This window comes from Orcinus orca, chromosome X, assembly GCF_937001465.1.
Source record: "Orcinus orca chromosome X, mOrcOrc1.1, whole genome shotgun sequence".
In the NCBI taxonomy this organism is placed as follows: Eukaryota; Metazoa; Chordata; class Mammalia; order Artiodactyla; family Delphinidae; genus Orcinus; species Orcinus orca.
In genome coordinates this window covers 6,732,714-6,753,536 of record NC_064580.1, presented here as the reverse complement: position 1 = coordinate 6,753,536, position 20,823 = coordinate 6,732,714, and the positions used below count along the sequence as shown (strand labels likewise).

The window sequence follows — 20,823 nt, the reverse complement described above, 5'->3', positions numbered from 1 at the left end:
CACCCTGTCTGCAGGCTCCCCACTGAACCCACGCCTTGTTGCCAGGGGCATTTCTTCCAGGCACACCCCTCGGGTCCCATAGTGAAAGTGAGAACTGAGATGCAGCTCGGCCTTAGCAGCTCTTCTGGCTGGGATACGGACATGTCCTGTTATTCTACCCAGGATGCACTTGGCCTGGCAACTACGAGTTGGGGAGCTGCGACCAGAAGGGCTGGGACAATCCACCCCTGGCCGGCTGTATGCATCCTCGGGCCAGGCTTCCCCACGCCTCCAGCTCCAGGTAACTGACTGAACCCTCACAACAACATCAGGGGTGGCCCCCACCATGCACACGCACAGAAAGGACAGAGAACCCTCCCTGGCACAGACAGAACACCACCTAAGTATTGGATAAAACTCCTTTCACCACCGTGGTCCACACATTCCAGAATGAGCTTACAGCCTCGTCACCAAGTATACGTGTGCCCCAGACAAGAACCTGTGAGCCTCGTACTTCGCTCTCCCTGTAAAAACCGGACGAAGGGCGCCTACGTTACACGACTGTCGGGAGGAAGAGAGACCCTGATTGTAAAACACACAGCACAGCTCCTGGCCCATCAAAGCTCTTAATCAGAGGCCATTACCACTGGCTGTTATTACCGGGGAATAGCCAAGGCCCTGAAATGATCCAGGAAAGTCACTCCAAATCCTTCCTTCTCATAAAATCGAGAAATAGCTATTCTTCCTGCACTAATTCTTTACACTCGTTTAGCGGGAGACCCAGAAGAACTTTTACTTCAATAACCTTGATTTCATTTCCTGCTTTTCAACTAAAGTTATGAAGCATAATCAGGGCTCTGAGGCCCAGTTTTCAATGGAGTTTAGCGGAAAGTGCTCTACCACTCTGGTGGAGATAGAAAAGGAATTTCTTTTCCGCTCCATTCAATGTACCTTTAAGCCCAGGAATTTATTTTTTAATGGCTTTTTTCCCCCAGTAAAATTAAATGATTCAGGACTTTTGTTAATTGTTATGAGTCTTTCTTTCATAGACTGGTTTCTAAAGAACTTTAATTTTCACGCCTGAAAGGCCTCAACAGTTTAACTGGGGTCTGCTCAGCAGCTGCTTCTGACACTGTCCTCATCGTACTAAATTTAGACATACACTTTGCCCCGATGGACTTTAGCAGGAAGCAGCCGCATTAAAGTAAGATGCTGCTGGCGCATCAGAATTCAAAGGCCACTGTAAGCCAACAACTTCCAAGAAGACACCGCACTCTCTCAGTCACTAAAATACCTCATCATTTCCCACCTGGGAAAAGAAAAGAAGAAAAAGATTGGAGGTGGGTCCCAAACACACACACACGCACAACATAGCAAAAATAACATAATGAACTGGGTCAATTAGGGCAAACAGAAGAGAATGGCACGAAAAAATGAGACCAAGCTGAGAAAGGTGAGGACAGGACCCAAAGTTCGCCGTCAGACACAACGTTACATCAGTTGGAAGGGAACTCTATAAATCAGACTCTGAGTTTCCTAGACATCGATTCAAAGAAACAAATATAATTAGATGCCTGACTGACAGTATCCAAAAAATGAAGGAGACACAAATATCAAAAACACAGCCTCTAGAGTTTGATGCACGTGTAAAATCTCTCCCATGGGTCCCAGAGAGGAAACTGTGGACTCGGTACAACTCTACCCTCAGTAAATGCCGTCCACCAGATCTTCATTGGGTCACTTTTAAAATAACCCTCGGCGTTAGATAACCACACAGCACCAAAGCACAGCTCAGTAAATCAAATTTACAAGTGGATAACAGTATGGTAGCAGCATGTAGGTCTCCGCACAGCCCAGTTTACTCCAAAGCTACGTCTTAGAAGTGTTCCAAGTCCCAACTGGGTGGCGGGTCTCCTGGGGTCACAGAAACACATGACAGTATATTGTAAACACATTTCGGTGCCAATAAATATACCACTTCTACAGTATTGTTTCTAATGGTTGCCTAGTAACCGACTGTATGGGCGAGATCATCCTGTGATTTTCACCACTGCGTTCAATTGCTTGGTATTGTAAGCAATGCCCCAATAAAACAAGGAGAACCATTTTTTAAGTGTCAAAAACTTTTGCGAACCACCTACACTAAAGAAAAGAAAGCTGGGGCTTCCCTGGTGGCGCAGTGGTTAAGAATCCGCCTGCCAATGTAGGGGACACGGGTTCGAGCCCCGGTCCGGGAAGATCCCACATGCCGCGGAGCAACTAAGCCCGTGCGCCAACTACTGAGCCTGCGCTCTAGAGCCTGTGAGCCGCAACTACTGAGCCCGCGTGCCACAACTACTGAAGCCTGCGCGCCTAGAGCCCGTGCTCCGCAACAAGAGAAGCCACCGCAGTGAGAAGCCCGCGCACCGCAACGAAGAGTAGCCCCTGCTCGCCACAACTAGAGAAAGCCCGCCGCAACTAGAGAAAGCCCGCACACAGCAACGAAGACCCAGTGCAGCCAAAAATCTTTTAAAAATTAAAAAACAAAGCTGCAATTTATTACCTGATGTTTAAGGGAAAACACCTAATAGCAAGACTACATAATGGCAGTAAATTCCAAGGTGCCTTTGAAATTGTTTATGTTTCTGTTAATCACAATGGGGTCTAAAGGTATTTGCAGAATAGCACCACACAGGACACGTGAACCATGCCTGGTATGTGTGTGAACAAAGCTCCAGGCTTCCTGAGAAATAATTACAAAATATGTGGCATTAAAACTTTTCCACAAATTCGAGTTGAGAACTTCAGGAAAAACATCATGAGCTAACCATGACCTTTATTTCGGGACAGCAATGCATTCATCTGTCTTTCTGTTGGAGACGATCCTGGCTGATCCCCGTTGTCCCAAGGTAATTATTAACAGTGCTGCCTTTCCCTCTCAGAAGTGCCCCAATTTGGACAATAAATTATACGGCCGCTCGAGTCAACAAGCAAGATGGCCTAGGTTTCAGAACAACCAGCTAGGAACGCTAAGGTCCCAGACATGGGTTTCTGTATCAAGAAAAGGGAAGTTACTAAACCTGGAGCTCCTAACACAGCGGAGCTGGTGGAAACGACCCTCGGTCAGAACCATGTGAACTGTGAGAGGAAGCTTCCTACTCTGCTGTCCTGAAATAATCCACTCCTTCCACACAGCCAAGAAGTGTAAGGACCAGGCCTCATCCTTCCCGCTCCTCGGGGACACCTGGCATTACTGTTTCCATAACCCTCTCCTCCACTGGCTCATGTAACGGCCACAGTTATCCAAGTGAATGGGTCCAGAGCAATCCAGCTGGACTGCAGGCTCCACGAGGGCAGGACCTGCCTCTGCTTTTAGTTCACCCACGCCTGGCAAGTAGGAGCCACTCAATAAACACACGTCCGATGAGTCAATCTCTTTCTCAGATCATTTCTCTGGTTCTTCTTCATCCTCGATCCACTAAAGGTAGGCATTTCCCCAACACCCCACCCTTGAATTTCTTTTTCCTGCAGCTCTGTTCTCTTGTAAGGTCATCTAACACGGTGGCCCTCTTCGCAGGGAGCGCCAAAGCTCTCTTCTTCCAAGGCAGTATTTCCTCTGCCTGCTTCAGTCTCAACCTGGGTCCCTGTCCAGTCCCCAAAGGTCACTACTTCAAATGTAAATGTCCATCTTCTCCCAGTCTCTCTTGACTATGTCCTATGCCTCACCAATTGTTACCCTTCACATCCAGGCCCAGAGCTTTGCTGCTCTCACCTTGGACTCATCCCTTGACCTTTTCTGACCCCCTCCCAACAATCCATCAATCGGGCCCCAAGTTTTATGCACAGAGCATCCCTAAACGTCACCTCTCTCCACGCCCACTGCCACTCCCCAATCAGCCTCGGGATGAGTGCATACAACTTCCCCCTGCCTCGTCTTTCCCTCTGCAAAGCCGCACATAAATCTTCCTAAACCAAAGGTGTGACCCTAACGCATCACTCAAAACACGTAATGGCTGACAGCACTGCTCCGGAAATACGTAATGGATGACAGCACTGCTCCGGAAATACGTAATGGATGACAACACTGCTCCGGAAATACGTAATGGATGACAGCACTGCTCCGGAAATACGTAATGGATGACAGCACTGCTCTGGAAATACGTAATGGATGACAGCACTGCTCCAGAAAACACCCAGCTCACACCTTGCAGCTCCTGATTGAACCCCTGGTTCCTACACAGCCAGGAAAGCAGGAGGCAGGGACTAATACCACGTCAAGAATAAGCTGTTAAACTACTGTAACCGATGCCCTCTATGGTAGCAGAGTCATCCCTCCGCACCCCAGTTGTGCCCATACTAATCCCCAGAACCTGTGAATATGGCAGGTTCCCTGGAGCGGGGGAAATTAACTGCACAGATGGAATCCAGGTCGCTAATCTGACCCTACAAAAAACAGTTATCCTGGATTATACAGGTGGCCCAAAGTAATCAGGGGAGTCCTTTTAGTGGGGAAGAGGGTTTCAGGACAGCCAGTGTCCAAGCAATGCAATGTGAGACTCGGCCATGGCTGGCTTTGAAGAGGGAGTAAGGGGCCAGGGGCCAAGGAACACAGGCGTCTTCTGGAAGCTGGGAAAGGCAACAGAAAACAAAACAAGACAAACATTTCCCCTAGAGCCTCCAGAAAATAAGTGTCCCTGCAGACACCTCAATTTTGGTCCAGCGACACCCGTGCTGGACTTGTGACCTCCAGAACTGTGAACTACTAAATGTAAGTCACCTGAAGCCACTACGTGTGTGGTCATTTGTTCCAGGAACCACAGGAAACAAACACAGCCTTCTGCTTGCCGAATACCAGTTCCCTGTGTACTATAACCCGTTTAAGAGGGATTATAATCTGGGCGTCAGGGAACGTACGGTGCGATCCACGTGTGGTCTCTATAGCTGCGTGAGAAGCTGCTGCACCAATGCTGGCTGCAGGGAGGACTTCTGTCACTCCGGGTGGCATGAGGGGGAGGTGAGTGGGGACCCCGAGGGTGAGCACCTCCTTAAGTGTCATGCCTCTCCAGGGGGGCTCCCTCACCGCACCCCCGTCGGGGCCTCACTTCCTCAGCACCTGGCCCCAACTCCCTGTGGCCCCTGCAGTGCCAGGTTTCGTGCCCTATGGCCGTGCCGTCTACTCCCCGATGAGGATTCTGTTCTGAAAACCTGCGCTCTCCTTCCCGGCGCGCCACCCCTCGGCCCGTCCCTGTAGAGTCCAAGCCAGGCGGGGCTCTGCGAATGGGCTCGCCCGTCCTGACTCATCCTCTGTGCCCGAGCCCCGAGTCTCTGCGGCCTCGGGGCGGGTGGGGGGGGGTGTCAGTGCCCACCGTTTCTTCCTCTGTTGGGCATCACTCGTTAATTCCTTTACTCTCCCATGTGCTCAGACCAAGCTTTATGAGATGCTCATTACCTACAGAGACACAGAAGATCCGCTCGGCTCCTTTCTTCAAGGAACTCGGGACCTTTAAAGCAGGCAATGAAAAGCCCTCCTTTCCTACTCAGCAAGCGACGCTGTGGGCCTTATAACTGAGGTTCAGGAAGTTCTTTGAGAGATGATGACAAGTGCTGGTGAGGATGTAGAGAAACTGGAACGCTCACACGTCGTGGGTAGAAACGGAAAACGACACAGCCACTTTGGAGAACGGTCTGGCTGTTCCTCAGAAAGTTACACACGGAGTGGCCATATGGCCCGGCAATTCCACTCTGAGGAATATACGTAAGAGAAGTGAAAACATACGTCTACACAAAAACCTATAAACAATGTTCACAGCAGCTCATTCATAATAGCCAAAAAGTGGAAACGGCCCACACACCCATCAACTGATGAGTGAATAAGCAAAATGTGGTACATTCGTAACAACAAAATATCATTCAACAATAAAAAAAGAGTGAAGTATTGATTCACGCAACCACACGAATAAACTCTGAAAGCAGTTTACTAAGGACTCCCCGGATGGCGCAGTGGTTAAGAATCAGCCTGTCAATGCAGGGGACACAGGTTCGAGCCCTGGTCCGGGAAGATCCCACGTGCCGCGGGAGCAACTGAGCCCGTGCGCCACAACTACTGAGCCCACGTGCCACAACTACTGAAGCCCGCACGCCTAGAGCCCGTGCTCCGCAACGAGAAGCCACCACAACGAGAAGCCTGCGCGCCGCAACGAAGAGTAGCCCCCGTTCGCCGCAACTAGAGAGAGCCCGCACGCAGCAACAAAGACCCAGTGCAGCCAAAAATAAATAAATTTAAGAAAGCAGTACACTAAATGAAAGGTCAGACACAAAAGATACATATTGTATGATTCCACTTGTTTGAAATGTCCAGAACAGGCAAATCCACAGAGACGCAAAACAGATTGTGCTGCCAGGGGCTTCATGGGTAGGGGAGTAGTGCCAACGGACAGAGGGATTCTTTTTAGGTGATAAATGTTCTAAAATTGAATTGTGGCGATGTCTGCACAGCTCTGTAAATTTACTAAAAATCACTGAATTGAACATGACAACAGGTGGATTTGGGTATGTCAAGTATGCCTCAAGAAAGCCGTTTTTTAAAAAAACCCTTCTGAGATCCTTCAAGCAAAGATTGCCTATGTGTACGTGCGCAAATGTACAACAAAATACACAGCTGCACTGTTACCACACAATCAAGAATCCAGAGACAACTTCCAATTTTATTAAAAAATGAAAATTCTCCGTTTGCTCTGTTACAAAGGGTTTAAATAAGCTCACTGCCTCGAATATCAAACGCCTAATTTGCATAATTTAAGTTGGTAAGAGGCCTGCAGACAGGCTTTCTCATTCAAATTACACCTGAACAGTAAGGTTTATTGAATCAACTCTTATTTATACATAACATGATTTTCAGCCGGTTTGCGATGAAAACTGAACACGTAAAACATTTCTTCTTATGGTCACAACAGAATCCAGAAGACGAAACTCACTAGGGTATCTGCTTATTAGGACTCAAGCATCCTAACACCTGAAGCCCTAGTTTAAGTGGATTTTAAGTTCAATATAAGTGGATTAAGAAATTCAATTTTCTGGTGTCACACGTGACAAAAGCTTCAAGAATGACAGTAAAGTATATATTTTTAAATTGCCCAGTAGCTAATAAACCTGTCGTTGGGCTTCTTCCAGATGGTGTAAATTTCAGCACTGCTTTAAAAAGAAGAAAAAAAAAAAGGACATATGGAACTCAGACACTTTGATGTCAGCTCACTTCTGTGAAAGAACTCTTCTATGTCGGACTGAACCATCATTATAAAATCAGAATTTTGTAGGGCTATTATTTTTCCCAGGTTCTGCAAAAGAACATGGTCACATCTGGTCAATCTTGGCAGCACACGTCCCACTGGGCAGAGTCAGGATCAAGGAAAACGGCGACAGCAAACGCCGCCAGGCTGTTTCTCAGCGCGAGAGGAGGAAGCAAAGGCCTGGACCCCGACCTCCTACCGCTTGCTAGCTAAACCCCTTCGACCCTGCGTATGAAACTCCTGACTGTAGCACCTAGACGGGTGTGTCCCCTATCTCAGTTTGCTATGGCTGGTGCAGCAAATGACCACACACTCAGCAGCTTTAAGCAACACAGACTGACTGTGTTACACTCTGGAGGTCAGGAGTCAACAGTGGGTCACGGGGCTGTGCTCCTTCTAGAGGCACCAGGGAGGGGAGAGGCTGGGTCCTGACCCTGTGCAGCCTCTGGAGGCCGCCCACCTTCCTGGGCACATGGGCCCACATCACTCCAACCTGTGCCTCACTGGACACATCCCCTCTCTGATGCTGACCCCCCTCGTCCACTCTGACGCTCCTCTGTGGTGACGGCAACTCTGGGCTCAGGAGGATCACGGCCCCACCTGGAGACCCTGGAATCACATTTGCAAAGTCCTTTTTGCCGTGTGAGGTCACACGTTCACAGGCTCCAGCATCAGGCCTGGGACGTCCTTCGAGGGCCATGGCTCTGCCTACCTCAAGTACCAAGGACCAACTTGAGAAATGGGAAAAGAACCTGGAGTCTATGAGACGTGACACAAGAGTAAGGCGTGGCGGCAGGAACAGAGATTGGAAACAGCAGTGTTCATTTTCACAACGCTGACCGGTGGTAGTAGCCTTGCTGTGCTTTAGGCCAATCCACACGTCTGCCTGTTTCTGGAGGCCTCGGGCCTCCACCTCACCGTCTGTACGGAGCTGTGGTCAAGGAAGCGGCATAGATGGGCTCCGCCTTGCGCACTTCACGGTTCGGGCTGCAGCGATCCTGAGCCCCAGAAGTGAAGGCGAGCCCGGCCAGCTGCTACTCACGGGAGCCTGCCTCGGAAGGCACACCAACTCCTGCTCAACTCTAGACTCTTACCCAGTCTAATCCTCACACGGACGACAATCCCCAAATCACAAATAAACAGACCGAGGCCAGATGATTTTCACAAGATCCCACAGCTACGCGGCAGCAGAGTCCTAGACCGGTCCCTCGTCCACTGCACAGAAAGGCCATGGCATCTTCCTTCCTCAAAGACGAGGGGGTCAGCCCAGTCCCTAAATGCCTCCACTCTCTTTTTCCTAAAACACCCAAACCAGAAACATGTGACCTCGTAGCCAAGAGAAATTTAACCACGAGATTCACAGCCCCAAACGGAGGCACAGTCGAGGCCCCCTCGGCAGGCTGGGCCCAGCTTTGCGGGACGTGGCCCTGCCCACTCGGGGCCTCACACACCTGCCCTGCTCCCTCACCTAAGGGCCTTGCACCCACACGTCCAGCAGGTCCTTCTCAGGGCACACGGCAACACCCGTACCCTCATCCCAGCTCTGCCCCTGCAATGGGGGCCACTGGCACCATGCCCGCCTCTCCGAAGACTCAAGGGGAGCAATGTGCCTGTTCTCTACGCCTCCAAGCCGGCTGAGCACCTGGCACAGCACGTGCTTATGACACGCGAGCACCATGAATCCACATCCTTAACCTCCATGGTCCAAGCTAAACAGGGACAGATGGCCCGTGTCCTCTCCACAAACATTGTGGAACACCAGCATTTCCAAAAACTAGCATGTGCCCATACAGTTCTTCCTCCATATTTATAGGGAGCTGCATGTTTGCATAAGAGCCCCTCTCTCTTTGCCCAACTCTGCTTCTGGACCGGGAAGTTGTATAGGAGAACAGTGCGACATAACCAACTTACGTGTGCGAAAGAAAATTTTGTTGAAACGTGCCACACTAAAAATCAGAATGTTGTCAACTACATTTTGAAAATATGAACTCAACTCTACTTTGGACCCTTGAGCGGAAGAACAAACGAGGCCCTTCAGTCTTAATGTCACTACCACCGCCATCAGCAACGAGATATTCGCAGCAGTACACAGGAAATTACAATCCCTGGGGAAATGCTGGGGATTCATTTTAAAACCAGATTTCAGGGCACAGTCCCACAGCACTCGTCCTGTGTACAGTGGCAGTGGCAGTGTTGTGTGTGCGTGTCTATGTGTGTGAGAGACAGAGTGCATGCCTGTGCACATGTGTATATGTGTCTGTGCATATATAATATTTTACGTTAAAAAAAATCATGAAGTGGGACTTCCCTGGTGGAGCAGTGGATAAGACTCCACACTCCCAATGCAGGGGGCCCAGGGTTCGTTCCCTGGTCAGGGAACTAGATCCCACATGCATGCTGCAACCAAGAGTATGCATGCCACAACTAAGGAGCCCGCATGCCTCAACTAAGGAGCCGCGATCCACAACTAAGGAGCCCGGGAGCCGCAACTAAGGACCCTGCCTGCCACAAGTAAGCAGACCACGTGCTGCAACTAAGGAGCCTGTGAGCCACAACTAAGGAGCCCACCTGCCGCAACTAAGGAGCCTGCCTGCTGCAACTAAGACCCAGTGCAAATAAATAAATAAATATTAAAAAAAAAAAAAGTCATGAAGTGAGGCTCCAACACACCCTCGAGTCCACAGTGTGTCCACCTCAGCACTATTAACATTTGGGTCCAGTCATTTTTGGGGGTGGGAGCTGCTGTGCGCACTGTAGGATGTCTAGCAGCATCCCTGGCCTCCACGCACAAGAAGTCAAGAACATTCCTCCTAATCTCCACCTGTGACAACCAAAAACGTCTCCAGACATTGCCAGGTATTCCCTGGGGGACACAGTTGCCCCTGGTTGAGAACCACAGCTCTCAGCTACCAAAAAGTCCCCAGGATGAGTGTGGCCGGATTATTTAAAGCATACACGGTCCCTGAAACCAGAACAATCTACTTTCCCAGATTATTAAGAATTACAATGAGAATTACCTTTCTTTGAGGGGGTCTTAAAAATGCAATAAATTCTGCATTACACTTTGTTGACCTACATTCTGTTAAAACGACTAAAATGGAAGTTCTTACAAAGGAAACTTTTAGACGTCATTTTTCCACACAAAAAAAAGAGTCAGTATTTTACTGAGATGATTTTGAAGAGTGTAACAAAAATCAAAACTGCTTTCTTTCATTAGTCTTACACCGAAGCCTGTAATCAGGGAGAGAATGCAGGAGACGGTCCTGCATGAACCCAGATTCCACCTTTCCCTCGTTTGACTGAGATTTTCGTAGGTTACACAAATATTACCTTTAAATTAGTGTTTATCTTCCTCCAACATGTGGACAAAGAATGAAATGTATTGCTGGAAACAGAGTCTACATAAGAGCTTTTATTTTCCCCTTTATCCAGAACGCCACTAAGAATTCTCAACGCTTTCGTCTACCTGACTCTTCCCCCGCTACTAACGGCACAGAGCCTTGGGCAGGATCAGAGAGGAGTACTTCTGCGACCCCAGGCCCATGGATCCTCTTACAAACAACTGTGATCCGAAGCGAAGGGGCTCTGAGTGATTTCTAAGATGGATCCTCCAGGTGGGCATGGAGTAGGGGAACGGGCCACGTCTGCCCGTCGTGCCCTGAATCCTCCGAAAGCTCTTTGATCTGTTCCCGCCATCCCTCCAGGCTTCCACCTCACACTGAAGGCTGGATAAAGTGAAAGCTTCCTTCACAACTACTTTTAGAACCTGGGTAGAGGGGAGCTGCCCCCGTACTCTTTTTCTCCAAAGTCTGAGAGGGAACTGACTGGTGCACGTGACTAAGTCCACGCCGTGAGGTGGCCAAGTCACGTCCGACCCCCCAACACACACCACCCCACGCGCAAAAACCACCGGCAGGGGACAGCATCACAAAACGAATTCTGCAGGGTAAGCCCAAGGTACGATGGAACTCCCGCTCACAAGAGGGCCTGCCTGGCACAGAAGGAAGCAAACCGTTCCCCTTATTTCTACTCGCAAAGCGTAAGAATTGGGGCAGCTTTTATAACGTCTTGGGACGCACAATCTGTCGCATCTGTTCGGAGGGTCTGATTCCATACAGTTGGACTCAGTGGACCTTTCTGGAAAGGGCGAGACAGGAAATATTTTAAGGTTGGTAATTGAGAATACAGTGTAGAAATTATATAACAAGAGAGAAAACAAATTTTCACTGACAAAAATCAAAATTTTGTGAATTCAAAATTTGAGTTATCTATCATTTTCATGCGTCATGAAATCTTCCTCTTTGATGTTTTCCCCCCAATCGTTAAATAATGTCAAAACCATTCTCAGCTGGAAGGCTGCACAAAGACAGGCAGTGGGTGGGTTTGGCTTGGGGGCTGCACAGGTGGACCCCACCTCCTGGGGGCAGACCCTGCAGGCCCAGCTCAGGGCCTGCGGAGGACAGAAGGCTGCGCAGACAGCCACAGGCAAAGACGAGAGAAAGAAAGGGAAACCCAGACGGAGACACCACCGGGGGAAAGGGCTTTCTGAGCCCAATGCTATCTTTGTGTTGTCTGTGCTAAGAAAACTATATCAGGGGACAACTGATACCTTCAAGTGTGAGAAAGGCATGGTATTTTGTATATAAACGACACTGCTTACCCCCATGACTTTGCGCCTTTCAGTGTGGCTGGCTTGTGATAACTTCTTTTATGTGTTACACACACATAATCTGAATGATGAGTGATCACAAACGGTCCTAGTTGTATACCTCTTCACCACGTCACTGGAGAAACCCTTATAATTCCAAAAAGAGCACTAAAAATCCTGCAAACCAAGCTTAACAAACAGTAGAACATGTGACGCTAAAGTGGGATGCATCCACGGGTTAGCCACTGACGTTACGAAATGCACACCCAACTGGAGCAGGTCTCTGACAAGTTAAAGTACGTTTCATTGACAGTTCTCATGAAACTGGTCTCCAGGTACAAACGTCCCGAACCCCTTCGGCTCTGCACACAGCCTAAGACCACCGTGACGGGAACTCCCCAGAGCGCCTTTACCAACGTTCAGAATTTTCATGCTTTGATAATGATCGGTCGCAACCCCTACTTAAAAAGGTGACACTTTGTTTATATAAGAATTATCGATAGATCTTTAAGGGGGGCTTTTAAACACGTTAGAGAAATCCAAAAAGGAACAAAGAAAAGAAGGAGAAAGCCATGAGGATGGACTGAACAGGTGAAGTGAAAATGGTGTGGAAGCGTAAGGAGAGAAAGGGGACTTCTGAGTACACAAACAGAGGGTCAACTTTTGGACCATGTAAATGGTTTTTACGTCCCAACATATCCTTACTCTCCAAAGGTTCAGGAAAGAAGAAAGAGGGAAGGGAAAGGAGAGGAAGAGAGAAAGAAAGGGAAAGAAGTTTACTGTTCGAGAGAGAGAAAGCAAATACGGCAAAACGTGAACAACTGATGAATGTATTCTTTATGTTTTCCACGGGTTTGAAATTTTTCAAAATACAAAGTGGAGGAAAAGAGCGGAAAAAAGCTTGGCTTTACCTGAGTTCTTCTGCCCTCTGACACCAGCTCCACTGGCTATTTGCCCTCAACAAAACATCCAGTTAGGTCAGTCTTAATATTGAAATAAAAGTTCAAACTATTCTTGTCACACACACACAAAAAAACAAACCCAAACCCACTCACTTGGCACTTGTGTCGAGCTGGATATTTCTGGTTCACCGTGCGAGGGTTACTAGTTTCTCCAAGTCTCTCCGGAGAGGTGCGCTGGCGTGCCCATCCTCGCTCCACAGACTCCGCGAGGCCTGGCCTTGGGCAGGTGACCTCGAGTGTGGCAGAGTGAAGACCAGGCTAGAATCTCCACAGACATCACGCACCCCCAGATCCCCAGCTAGGACACCTCCCCAGAAAGTCTCACAGATCCCACAGGGCAGCAAGAGGCATAGTTCTCGTGCTCCTGCCTGAGCAAATACCTGATGATTAGTAGGAGTTAGGAACATGTATTTTTTTGGCTGCGTTGGGTCTTTGTTGCTGGGCGCGGGCTTTCTCTAGTTGCGGCGAGCGGGGGCTGCTCTTCATTGCGGTGCGCGGGCTTCTCATTGCGGTGGCTTCTCTTGTTGCGGAGCACGGGCTCTAGGCACGTGGGCTTCGATAGTTGTGGCCCACGGGCTCAGTAGTTGTGGCACATGGGCTCAGTAGTTGCGGCTCGCGGGCTCTACAGCGCAGGCTCAGTAGTTGTGGCGCATGGGCTTAGCTGCTCCGCGGCATGTGGGATCTTCCCGGACCAGGGCTCGAACCCGTGTCCCCTGCCTTGGCAGGCGGATTCTTAACCACTGCGCCACCAGGGAAGCCCCCCAGATTAGCCTTTTAAACCCTAGTGAAGGCTGCACAGGACTTCTCATTCTCGCCCTTTGTTAGTGACCTGCTCCTTAGACAAGCCTTCCTGGAGGCGACATGTAAGAAAGAGCACTTAGAATCATCTCTTCCCTAGGGAAAGCGCTTCCTTGAGAGAAACGCCGAACACCTCAGAGTTGTGCCAGACCTACAACCCCAAAGTATGAGAAGACACTCCCTGCACGTGGGCTGAAGCCCGCTGGAAGGCTCTGGGCTATTTTGGAGACGAGTTTAAATCGCGTACTGAGCTTTGCAGCTGGGCTGAGCACTGCCGTCTGGGGCCAGAGAGCGCTCTCATTCTGGCTCTGGTCCTCTTAGTTTCCACCCCGTGGGACACTTGTGCTGGTGAAACGCTTACTTCTCCTAGTTTAGAGTTTCTATTTCACGTGTGATCTTCGAGGAGCTGCATCTTCCCTGGCGCCTGGCTGATTCAGATGCCACGTCAAGAACCTTTCTGTGCGGCTGTGACCTGGCCGTGATGGAGAGCAGGGGCACGCGGTTGTTGGGCTGTGTACGAGAATCTCGTGTTCGTGCGAGAATGTACTATTTCCCCCTTTCCAGGCACCACACCCGGCACCTAGAAGACCTCAGCTAAGTCCAACCAAATAAATTAGAGAGTGAGACTTAACAGAGGGTCCTCACGCTCGTCCTTTACAACCACTGACAGGCCAGGAGAGCTGCATGCCACCAAGACACAGACGACACAGCCTAATGTCTCTGCTTACCCTGCCTCCCGTGGTTGGCTTTCAATCCACAGGATGGGCTTGTGTACCCCACGCAGGGTGTGAGCTGGTCCGAGAAGGGCCAGGGGAAGAGGAGGAGAGAAGAAAGGACCCAAACCTCTCACTCACAATCAGGAAAACATACGTTTGATTCCAACAGCACCAGCATCCCTGCTGCCTTGAGAAGTGAGACACACAGGGGCCTTCACGGTGGCCGAGGTCAACGGCCGGCGCACCTGGAGACCCAGCCTCCCTCCAGTCAGCTGATTTCCTGCTCCGTCCCCTGGTCCCACAAAAGACACTCAGGCAGGCACCCAGAACAGTCATAAATCAAGTCAAGGGAGGCACAGAGGCAGCAGGGACATTCACCTGGAACGCCAAGGCACAGACGCTTGTCACCACTCACCGTGGCTTCCAGACCCGTGAACTGAACTTTGTTCCTCAAACGGGGTAACAAGGCCTGGCCTACCTGTCTCACGGGGATGCACAGAGACGCGCTGAAAACCAGAGAGCACGGCAACCGTTCGCTATGATGAGCCCTGATGGGGAAGACAGGCCGAGGGCTCACGCTGCATTCGCCCTGCGAGCGCCCAGGGACTGAACAGCTGAGCCGTCGCTGCACGGGCCAGCTGACAGTTTCTCGGGACACCACAGTTCCCTGCAATCTGGGGCTCCTGTACACACCAAACACATCGGGTCGCGCGGAATCCCATGCTAACTCTACAGTGCAGTCTAAGACGGTCTAGCACGTGGACGTTTATCAGGTTTTAACTGTCCCTGCCCTAGCCCTCTTCCTAACTGTTCCCCAGTTTCTTTATGGGGAATTTCTTTTCCTTCTCTGTCTCGCACATAGCGCTAGGAACAGAGGAGAAGCGACCATGGCACAAAGGAAGGTCCAGCTCCCCGGCACGCTGGCCTCCCCCACGGTTTTGGCAGCAGTCGAAGCAGTGTTCACGAGCTCATGACTATGAAAATCTGCAAAAGCGAGACATATTACCATCAGCGACCAGTTGAGTCCTCTGCTCCCTGCACCCTCTCTCCCGACCAAGAGAGGACGAGGGGAAGCGGAGTTACCTCGATACATCTGCCCTGGCTCAGCGGGACACAGCAGTGGGACTCGCAAACGTCCCCTTGTACGGCTGTGTCCCTGCCGGCTGTGCTGGAATTAAGAATGGCTTCCAGAAATACTCTATTTTAGGACAAATCATCCAAAGTCAGGGCACAGTGGGCAGTGCCAGATAGACGATCATGATATAAACTGCATGAGGGCAGAGGAGAAACAAAACTGGAAACTATCAAAGCCAGAAGCCAGCCTATGGAAAATTCTTCCACAGAATTTTTATCACTTATCAAATCATTTGTCAATTTTTACCATTTATCTCATAAAATTACTAGAGACTTTCCAAAGTTTAAGAAGCCAAAAAAGTTCACATCCCATTACGAATAACAGGCCGTGAATCAGCGTAAGAGCAGCAGCAGCTGGTCACCAGGATACAGGAGACCCTGGACGGTGTATTTCCTCTACGGAAAACGATACTGTAAAGCCACTGTCATAGAAGGAGGTGACCTACGAATACACAACTTAGGGGAAAAAATGGAAAAAAACAGAGAGGCACGTCAGGCCATGAATTCATTCATAAATGTTACTTTCCCATATGTGCTACCTGCAGTACCTGCCAACTCTGAAAACTTGTCTATGTACTTGCTCCCCTCAAAACCTGGCGAGGGCAAGTCCTCGCGGGAAGACTGCCAGGCTGGCTCTACTGAGCCCCTGGTCTAGCCTAGAGATGGGCACATGCTTCCAGGCCAGCCAATTAAATACGCAATGCACATGGGCACGCGCGCGCGCACACACACACACACACGCGCACACACATGCACGCACACGCACACAGACACACACACACGCTTTGAATCGTGAGGTACTGACACAGAACAGAGATGTAGCTGGAGTTTCTTTTATGGTCTTGGTTACACTGGCGTGATGAAAGGTCGTTCCTGCCAGAGCGAGAATTCTCCATTCTGCAGACTGTCCTGGATGCCTGCTGCTCCCAAGACTGGGCCTCGCTGCCCCGCTTCAACTCCCAAGGGTCCAGCTTCAGTCAGGCAGGAACTGTTTATCTTGTTCAAAACCGAGAACCCTACAGGATACTCACTGGATCTACAAAGGGACATATGTCTCCTGGTATACAAACAGCCCAAGATATACGTGCTTACGTGTGTGTATTTTGCTAATAGGTTTGTTTTCGTTTAAAATCGAGCTGTAAATAAAGTACACACAACACATATGCTTATAACTGCATGCAAAACATCAGGAAAAATACACAAGAAACTATCAACAGTGTTTACTCTGGGAAGTGAGATTAGGAGGGAGAAAGAGGCTTTTACTTCTAACTCATACCCTTCGGTACTCTTTGAATTTTTAAATTTTTAAGTAAATAAACAGCATGTACTATAATAAATGCATACAAAACTAAGAGGAGGGCCAAACCTACAGAATAAACTCTCAGCCATGAGAAATGCTCAATCTCCTCTTGAAGCTTTTTTTCCCCCTTCCTTGTAAGGCAATTCCCTCTGACAATATTCACCCGAAGGCTCATCTCCATCCGAGGGCCAAGCTCAGTCTAACCATCCAGTGTTCCAAGGAGCAACACAGAAAGCTTTCTCTCAGAGAAGCAGAACTGAATTGCCAAATCCAGCCTTGCTAGCTCAAGCTCGACACACCGACTTTCCCACGTTAGGTGCTTCACATTTAATGAATAAAAAAAAAATCATGAATGAATGAGTTGCACCATAATGAATGAGCTGGCCTTATGATCATTTGTTTCTACAACACTGAATTAGTACAGCTAATTATAGTTAAATTCCACCAAAAACATCTTTGCTTTTTTGTTTTGTTTTGTTCTTACATTGCTTGATTCCCAGCGTCCTTCTTTATCCTGGTGAGTGAAATTCTCTCTTTAACTGTTCATTACTTACACCTCATACAAACAGTACATTCTTAACAAATGCTGGAGAGGGTGTGGAGAAAAGGGAACCCTCTTGCACTGTTGGTGGGAATGTAAATTGGTACAGCCACTATGGAGAACGGTATGGAGATTCCTTAAAAACTAAAAATAGAACTACCATACGACCCAGCAATCCTACTACTGGGCATATACCCTGAGAAAAGCACAATTCAAAAAGACACATGCACCCCAACGTTCACTGCAGCACTATTTACAATAGCCAGGTCATGGAAGCAACCTAAATGCCCACTGACAGACGAATGGATAAAGATGTGGTACATACATACAATGGAATATTACTCAGGCATAAAAAGGAATGAAATTGGGTCATTTGTAGAGACGTGGATGGACCTAGAGACTGTCATACAGAGTGAAGTAAGTCAGAAAGAAAAAGACAAATATCATATATTAACACATATATGTGGAATCTAGAAAAATGGTACAGATGAACCGGTTTGAAGGGTAGAAACTGAGACACAGATGTAGAGAACAAAAGTATGGACACCAAGGGGGGGAAAGTGGTGGTGGTGGTGATGGGGGTGGTGGTGTGATGAATTGGGAGATTGGGATTGACATGTATACACGAATATGTATAAAATAGATAACTAATAATAACCTGCTATATAAAAAAATAAAATAAGATAAAATTCAAAAAAAACATAGTACATTCTGCCTTTATTACCAATTAGAAAGGAAAAGCAAAGTTAGAAACTGGGAGAAAATTAACGCTGCCTTCATGCTTGATCAGACTGATAGAAAAAGCATTTTTACATCCTTAACATGACAATGAGAGAGGGATACATATAAAATACGTTAGACCAACTAAGAGAAACAGTCCCTGTGGCTTCTCACTAAATTGGAGGGTTTTCCAAAGAACACCCCAAGCATTAGGGAATGCATAAGCATCTTCTCTCCCACTTTTATCTGTAATAAAAATTATGGAGAAAAGAAATCCTGCCTAACCCACTGAATTTGGATTTGATTGTAATTAACTGTCCTTTCTCACCTGTTAATATAAAACATTTTGCTATTTGTAAATTAGCACATATTGGAAGGGAAGATCATTTCCCTGGGCATCACTTCCCTCAGCTGCTCCAGCCTTCTACTAATGAGCCCAAAGTATTTAAATTTAACCCTCGTGAAGGAAGCTTCACTTTATAAGTAGGGAAACACAGCAAGACAACTTCACAGTTGTCTGTGAAGGAGCCAGTGCCAGTGCTGGGCCTTTCTGGTTCACAGTTGCTCTCTGGCTTCACCTGCCAAATGACTTGATCTCTCCAGTACAAAAAAACAAATTTCGGGCTTCCCTGGTGGCGCAGTGGTTGAGAGTCTGCCTGCCGATGCAGGGGACACGGGTTCGTGCCCCGGTCCGGGAAGATCCCACAAGCCGCGGAGCGGCTGGGCCCGTGAGCCATGGCCACTGAGCCTGTGCGTCCGGAGCCTGCGCTCCATAACGGGAAAGGCCACAACAGTGAGAGGCCCGCGTACCGCAAAAAAAACCCAAAGAACAAATTTCAACAACCGTTAATTAGGGCCTTGGGCAGCCCAGGCTGACCGTCTGGCTCTGACCATGTCCTCTGATTATGCTCAGGCTCTAGCATGCCCTGGTCCTACGAGTCAGTAGCCACCCAGGGTGTGGTTCCTTTGTAACTTGCACTCTGTGCCTCATCCTTTGTCCTGGTAACCCACCTAGTACACCAGACCCTCTAGAACCCGAATCCTGCCTGGCACATAGTAAGTGCTCGATGCGTGTGAGCTCTGACAGTGAAATAATGACGATGCTGACAAGCTGCTATGATCTCTGCCCACAGGGTCCACCACTTCACTTCTTGTGCAAATTCTCCCTGAGCTACACCCAGTGCTTGTTGGAACATCTGTACACACTCTGGATATTCTGCTCTACTGCCAACTATGGATGTCTTCTAAGATTCCACCCAGAACCGAGTCTATCCCCTGGCACCTCTCTGAGCCCACTGGGTCGGTCTAGTTCTAACTCAGCCCACTGTCTACATGGATCACCTGCAACTGATGGGACATGCCCTTCCCGTGAACTGCTAACACGGGTGGATGCGAAGATTCAACCACCTGATCATCACCTGTCTGCCCAAGCACACGCAGGTGCCAGGCTCTGAGGGAAGCACAGGACTACACGACGAACGTGATGCAGCCCTGGCTGTGACACAAGAACACTTTGGTGTGGACAGACGTACATCTATAGACTATCATAAAACAACAGAAATGCTTATAACAAACTGCCCCTGGCATATTATAAAACACAGACCAAAAAAAGCCATCTGGGTGGGAGACAAAGGCCCCCTGGAGAAGGTGATACAGGAGCCAAGTTTCAAAGAAAACGCAAAGTTAGGAGGAAAAGGGAGTAGGGACCGTCACAAAACGCCCCTCGTTTATAACAGAAACTAGCCTTTCCCAGGTGCCCATGTACCAAGATTTTCACCTGTGTCCATCTCATCTCACTGAGTTCATTCAACTACCTTATAAAGTAAATAGCGTCAACTCCATTCTCCTGATTCAGAGACCAAGGCAGAAAGAGGTTACCTTGGCAAGGCGCCACACCTATTCAATGGAGGAGCCTCATGCCACCCTGATCCGAGTCACTCCCAGACCACGCGATTTCCAGGATACCTACGACCTTCGTGGGACCACAGTATCGTGATGAAGGTCACAAGAAGGGCTTTGTGCCTTTAAACAAGTTCACGTGTGCCCAAACATTCCTCTTCGTCCCCAAACACAATCTCTCCTTTCCCTCACTGCAGCCACTCAAAGGCCCATGAAGGGTTAAGAAAATCAACACCCTAATTCCTTCTTGCCAGTCTCCTTCAACCTGAACTCTAACCGGCCCCTCCTCGGCCCTCCTGTTCCAGCACCACGTTCCCTGAGCTTTGGCAGGCCAGGACCGCCACTCGGTCCACCTGCCCGCTGTCCTCCGCCCTAGCTGGTGCTGATGGCAGCAGCCCCGGGCCTGCTTCTCCCAAAGGTGCACCCACACCTCGGCATCCAAGCATCCAACTACTCCCCTGGCCACCTTTACCCGCCAGAGGTTCATTGGTAGATGACAAACACGCTGTGGGTCTGGACACGTGACACAAAAAATAAAAGGGGCTTCCCTGGTGGCGCAGTGGTTGAGAATCTGACTGCTAATGCAGGGGACACGGGTTTGAGCCCTGGTCCAGGAAGATCCCACATGCCGTGGAGTGGCTGGGCCCGTGAGCCACAACTACTGAGCCTGCGTGTCTGGAGCCTGTGCTCCACAACAAGAGAGGCCACGATAGTGAGAGGCCTGCGCACCGCGATGGAGAGTGGCCCCCGCTTGCCACAATTAGAGAAAGCCCTCGCACAGAAACAAAGACCCAACACAGCAAAAAAAATAAAATTAATTAATAAACTCCTACCCACAACATCTTCTTTAAAAAAATAAAA

At 49.0% G+C, this 20,823-nt stretch overlaps 1 protein-coding gene across 5 annotated transcripts in view; it reads right to left on the bottom strand.

Annotated features, from left to right (window-relative positions):
- TBL1X (transducin beta like 1 X-linked) overlaps window positions 1-20,823 on the bottom strand; it is a 227,141-nt gene that overhangs the window by 150,853 nt on the left and 55,465 nt on the right. The window lies entirely within an intron of this gene.